Genomic DNA, 6,000 nt, shown 5'->3' on the forward strand with positions numbered 1-6,000 from the left:
TCGCTCTGCTATTGGCTTCACTGTGTGATAACACCAAGGCCTGTTACCTCTCTAGGCATCATTTGCCACATCTAGAAGTGAAAGATTAGACTTGGTGAAAGATTCCCATGCAACAGACAGGATCTGCCAGTCCAGGTGGCAGCTGGCACAAGGCAGGGTAGGGGGAGGTGCTCCCAGGCTCAGGGGAACACCCCAGGTAGGCTGCACTCCTTTCTCCTTCATCCCAGGGACTCTGGTTTTCAGCCACTTCAATAGCCCCAGAGGGACGGTGAGACTCTGGAGACATAGGTCAGAGTTCTCATCAGCAGAGGGCACAGAAGCCTGGACGTGATGGCCCTTGGCTTTCCCTCCTCACAGATCCACAGCTCCTCCCCCAGCTAAAGCCCCTGCTTATCCATTTCCTAAAGATCACCACAGAGGCTCAACAAACTTCCCTTTTTAACATCTCTTGCTGATGGAAAATTCTTCCTCATACCTAATCTAAGTCCATCTGCTGCAATTTCTGTCTATTTTCTCTAGTTCAATCCTTGCTGGAGATGGAGAACAGCTGGTCGCCATCCTCCATATAACATCCCCTCCTAAACCAAAATCAGTTATTACATCAGCCCTCATCCTGTGTTTCTTCTGGTACAACATCCACCGCTCCTCCGAGCTGCCCTCGTGGGTTCCAGCTCTGAAAGCATCGCTGATCACTATGGCCCATAAGGGAGGGTGCTCTGCAAGCTCCGAGGCCTTCCAGAGCTGTAGCATCTGCAGTGGGACGTAGGGCTCTGTGGCAAATCGAGAGAGAAGGTTGGAGCGGAATGGAGCCTGTGAGAACATAGTCCTGACCTCTGGCTCTGTATCTGAAAGAACTGAAAGTCGGAACAGGCACATAAGCACATGTCCAAGGTCAAATCCGAGGCATCTACCTCAAGTACCAGAGCCCAGATAGTAACATCACCATGCTCTGGGACACTGCAGCATGTTTTCAGCACCAGTCAGAGCAGGACCAGCCAGAGCTAAAAGGCGAGGCCACCGTTCCCCACTCTGCTCTGTGTCCAAACTCGGTCTGCCTAATCCCACTAGCAGGTGCCCAGAAATTGACTGTGTACATCTTTTCTCATTTTTCTTTCCAATTTTTAAATTCTCAGTCCAGGGGGTACACGCGTAGGTTTGTCATAATGGGTAAATCACACATCGTGGGGGTTTGCTGTACAGATAGATTATTTTTTCATCACCCGGATAATACACAGTCCCTGATAGGCAGGTTTTTGCTTCTCACCCTCCTGCCCTCCACCCTCAAGTAGGCCCCGGTGTCTACTGTTCCCCTCTTCATGTCCATGTGTACTCAATGATTAGCTCCCCCTTACAAGTGGGGACATACCCACATCTTTGATCTCCTTTAAGAACTTAAATGCCTCTGAAGTGGTAACACTATTAACTGCTCACACCTTAGTATGAATGAGTAGATTTGATCCTTTCCAACTCTTAATAGATGTAGGGGAACAAAGAAACTGAGCGCACAGCAGACAAATTTCCCTGCGTGCTAATGTTTCCAAGGTCAGCTCTGTGCACGGGGCTGCAGCAGGTGCTGGCCTCAGGGCAGTGGCACAGCAAGCGCTTGCACCTGGTGGAACTCCCTGGGTGCCAGACAGCACTGTGCTCAGAAGCATCTGCCTTGTGCAGGTCCTCAGGTCTGCTGCACCGCCCCGGGTGCTCTGGGGAGGTCTGCATAGAGCTGAACTGGGGGAAAGGATTACCTCATTGCTCCCCCAGGGAAGGCTCCCTTGCATCCCACAATTCCTGAAGTTCCCTGGTTAACCCTTTCAGGAGTGAGCTGGGCAAGGTATCTACAATTAGATCTCCACCCTGGAGTACCCTGAAATGACATGAAGGAAGCAACAAAAAGAAACCAGGGAAGAGAGTTACCCCCTACATGTCAGATTGAGCAAGATTACTCAGGTACCTGCTTCAGTGTGAAATAGCTCCCAAGGGGGAAGGGAGGAAGGGGCATGGGAAGGAGAGTGAGTCAGATGAACTATTCACTCATAATTTTGGCTATGAAATTTTCCTAAATGAAAGATGAAGAGGGAAAATAACAGAGTATGGTGAATACATTTCAGGGCCTAGGTTTCAAAACAGCCGTTGCCCCACCTAGAATACCCAGAAATACCGTGCTCCAACCTCTTCAACTCTCTGAGATGTTCCAGAAGGTTTCAGATCTCCAGACACACCTTCCCCTCGGACAGGCAGGAAATTCACACATCCACAGAAAAAACCAAGGTCAAAGTGTTTCCCAGAACAACTAACACAACAGATGTACTTATTAAGATTTCCCCAAAACCACAAAATTCAATTTTAAAGTAGAAGGCAGAAAGGCTCTTCTCTGATAAAAATTTTAATATGTTTTCAATCTTATTTCAGGGAACAATTTTAAGAGAAAAATCAGCATAAAATGACAAGATTCAAGTAGGTTGGCAAAAAGATCACTTACTGCTATGTTTATGATGAAAAGGGGTAACAGAAGGCTGACGGGGATGGAGGGACAGAGGAGTAAGGAGAGGACTTTTATTTCCCAGGTAACTCATGTGGGGCTTGGAAAAGCAGAAAGACACAACCCCTCCCCACCATAGTGGTTAAGAGAGATCCAGTTTGGCCAACTGAGAAGAGGAGAAAACACTGGTCTGTGGATGGTGCTTCTCCAGGGTCCGGGCTAAAGCCGTCATGTTTGATGAAATGACAAGTAACACATTTAATTTCCTGAGCATCCATGGGTCCTTGCACACACAGACAGGCACGCAGATTCACAAGGAGTTAATCAGTCTAACACCAGCAATTAGATTCTCCAAACTGGATGGTAGCGGAGGCGCTGGGTCCCGTGTTTCACACCTCACCCCAACCAAGGTGAAGCTGTGAAGATGTTTTGCACTTTGTCAAATATTTTTCAGCTCCTAGGATCCTTTTTTTGGTCTAAAGTTGTTATTTTAATGATCCCTGTTCCGAATGAGGAAATACAAGAAAGAGGAATGAGGGGGAGGCAGAGGGAAGGAAAGCGAGCGCTCCAGCGTGTCCCATTTGTACTTTCCAAGGCCCCCTCCACCCCCTCCCCCACACTGCCTCTTCCCTCTGTGAATGAGTCACTCTTCAGGAGCTGTTTCAAGTGCCTTACTTTTAATGTTTCCTATCACGATAGAAATCCAACAGATCGGCATCAATTAGAGGGATCCCCCAGTTTTGCAATCCTCAAACTCAAAAACATTTTCCAGTTTCCTTACCGCCTTCAGGAAAACCAAGGTGCTCTCATGCAAGATCCCCCCTGTGCCAGGGGCTGCTTCTCCTGGGCTCCCTGGGGGCCGCATGCCCTAGTGAGGCCACAGAGGACGAGGTCCACGACTAACCATGCCCACCGGCTGGGAAAAGTTTGGATTCCACTCCAGGCCCCCCAAATACAAAGAGATTATAATTGGCAGCACTGCAAATTTGTTGTGTTTACTGTCAGATCCGACGTGCAGAAGAGAAAGCTGATGGTATTTTGACCAAAAAAAAGGCAGGCATTTTTTTAACCATTGTGAGTAGAACTTCAGTAATCACAGTTCCCATCCAAAATAGCTGCCTACAGGAGGTGGAGGAGAGTCTGCTGCGGAGGTTTAAAAAAATAAGAATTAAAAAGTGAAAGGGATTTGTGGAGCTGGAGAATCAAGACTTATCTGCATCTCTGCTGAAAGGTGCCCTGAGGAAGAGGTGTCACTAGAGAATCCCTCCCACCACGTTCACTCTTGTTGGACTGGGAACCCAACTTCCAGCTGCAGGTTTAACCGAAATCAAAGGGAAGAAAATCACCTGAGCCCTTCAGCACCCCTGGGACTTGGAAGACCAGCCCCAGGCTATCAGCTTCAGAGTTTCCCTCAGGTAGGCAGTGCACCTGGTGAAGTGCGGCGGGCACACAAGCAGAAGCTGCCGTCGCAGAAGAGGAAGGAAGTTCAAGACCAAGCGCATTACCTGCTTCCCCATGGGGACCCTGCTTCCCAGTGGCTCACCTCCCTAACACCTCCCTTTGGCAGAAGCCAAAGGTGGGGGAGGCGAGGGGGGGAGAAAGGAGTTTCCCAAGGGTCTCAGAGCAAGAGAGGCCCCTGAGGTCTCTCGATTTAGAACGCTCAAGGGTGCTTCTGGGCTGAATCAGCTGCCTGCCAGGGTGAGCTGTTTTACTTGAAGAGCAGTTCGCAGAGGCAGTGTGGATGGTTTCTTCAGCACCACCTCTGCCACAAATGCACCTGTGCACCAAAACAACCTGCGCACCTACACGGAGCCAGCCCCTCCACCAGCCTCCACCTCCCAGAGCTGTGGGGATGCTCAGGGCCGGGCACCCCTTCTGGGGACAAGGGTGTACGTTCACCCGGGACCAAACCGAACTCTATCCCATTTTTTTTTCAGGACACCCCAAGCCTGGAAAGTCTTCCAGAGTTTTCGGGAGGTAAGGGATTGTGTGATATGTTTTCCTCTGAGAACTGTTTTGCTGGTGTGTCACCAAGTTGCCACGCAGGTGTCCACCAGGTCAAACAGGACAGCCCTCCCCCCCACCCCCACCCCAGGGAATGTCTCATTCCACCAAATAAAATGAACTGAGACAGGGCAGGAGGCAGAAGTTTGAGGAAGGACTCCAGTTGAAGGTCACAATAGTTTGGGGAAGACAGATCAAGGTAATACGAAGGGGACAGACCCTACAGCGGAAAACACAAACAACCATTCACGTTTCTAGGAATCAGCCTACCCATGATGGGTGCACCGGGAAACAGCACATCCTGGGATTCAACTTCTTTCACCTAGCACACCCGAATCCCCACCCCGGCCCTGCAGACACCCTACCCGGAGAGCAGACCTATTTAGACAGACCTGAGCGCAGCTAATTAGGAATAGTAAACAAGCCCATTTCTTGCCAGCGCAGAAGTTTTCCAAATTGTCCGCTTGTTTTCCTCCCAACGAAAGACAGTGGTTTCCCACCTTTGTCACATTTCCTCCTAGAAACTTTTCTTTCTGCAATCCCTCCACCTAAGCTAAACTGCAAAGCCACTGGGAATGGAGACGCAGGCGCTGCACCCCCGGGACGCAGGCAGAGGTACCTTTTCCGCGAAGCAGAAGGGCCGGTGCCCAGAGGCCAGCTGCCCTGCCGAGCAGTGGAGCGAAGCTGTGGGCTGGAGCACGCTGAGGATTACGCGTTCCTGTCTCTGCGACCAGACCTTTCGGCAGCGCGGACCAACTGTGCTAGCGATGCACTTAGCAATTATCTGCTGGCGCCGACGCCCCGCCCTCTGCTCTTGCGATTGGCTCTCCAGTCCCGGGCAGGACTGCATTGGCTTCAGCCGACCTCACTCATTGCTTTGGCTCCTACTATTATCTAAGCCATCAAAGGAAATAATTCCATGTTTCATTGACAACCTGTAAGGCTCTCCTCCAGCCCAAGGTGGGGGCAGGACCGGGAGGCCAGTGGAGGGAGGGGAGACGAGTAGGAAAAGGTGGGGTAGCGTGGTGGGGAGGAGGAGGTGGAGGGGAGAGGAAAAGAACGAGAAGGTGTGGGGGGTAGGAGAGTAGGAGAGAGAGAGAAAGAGAAAGAGAGAGAGAGATGGAGCTATCAAGCAGTCAGATTCTTGCTCCAGCATTTTAACTTCCACAAAACAGAGCCCATAGCAACAATTTTCTGGCCTTATTTTGCCCCCTAACTGGTAAATGTTGCTGAGGGCAGAGAGAATGATAACCGTGGGGTGTCTGCCGGCGTGAGACAGGCTCTGGAAAGCCGAGCAAGGTTGAGGGCTGAAGGAATGGAGTAATGCTTTTCACAGGGCCACCCTGGAGGGCGTGTGAAGGTCATTGTAGATTGCTTGGGGAGCATGGTAGGTGCACACCTGGAGTTTCTCTACCAGTTCTTTATCTCGCAGCCCCCCTCGTCCCCCAACCTGAGGAAACAATTTTCCTTTGCACCCTATCCAAAGAGTCTCAGAAGAGCTATTCTTAAAGTCCATAAAA

The 6,000-nt window shown here is 50.5% G+C and overlaps 1 protein-coding gene across 3 annotated transcripts in view; it reads right to left on the bottom strand.

Annotated features, from left to right (window-relative positions):
• The window catches only part of ZMAT4 (zinc finger matrin-type 4), a 360,398-nt gene extending 355,160 nt beyond the window's left edge, over nucleotides 1–5,238 (bottom strand). For all 3 annotated transcript variants that reach the window (XM_035270372.3, XM_017963828.4, XM_035270371.3), the window contains exon 1: nucleotides 5,100–5,238. The gene's annotated coding sequence lies outside the window, so the exon portion shown is untranslated. The remainder of the gene's footprint in view (nucleotides 1–5,099) is intronic.
• Between the last annotated feature and the right edge of the window lie 762 nt (nucleotides 5,239–6,000).

Source organism: Callithrix jacchus, chromosome 13 (genome assembly GCF_049354715.1).
Source record: "Callithrix jacchus isolate 240 chromosome 13, calJac240_pri, whole genome shotgun sequence".
Classification (NCBI taxonomy): Eukaryota; Metazoa; Chordata; class Mammalia; order Primates; family Cebidae; genus Callithrix; species Callithrix jacchus.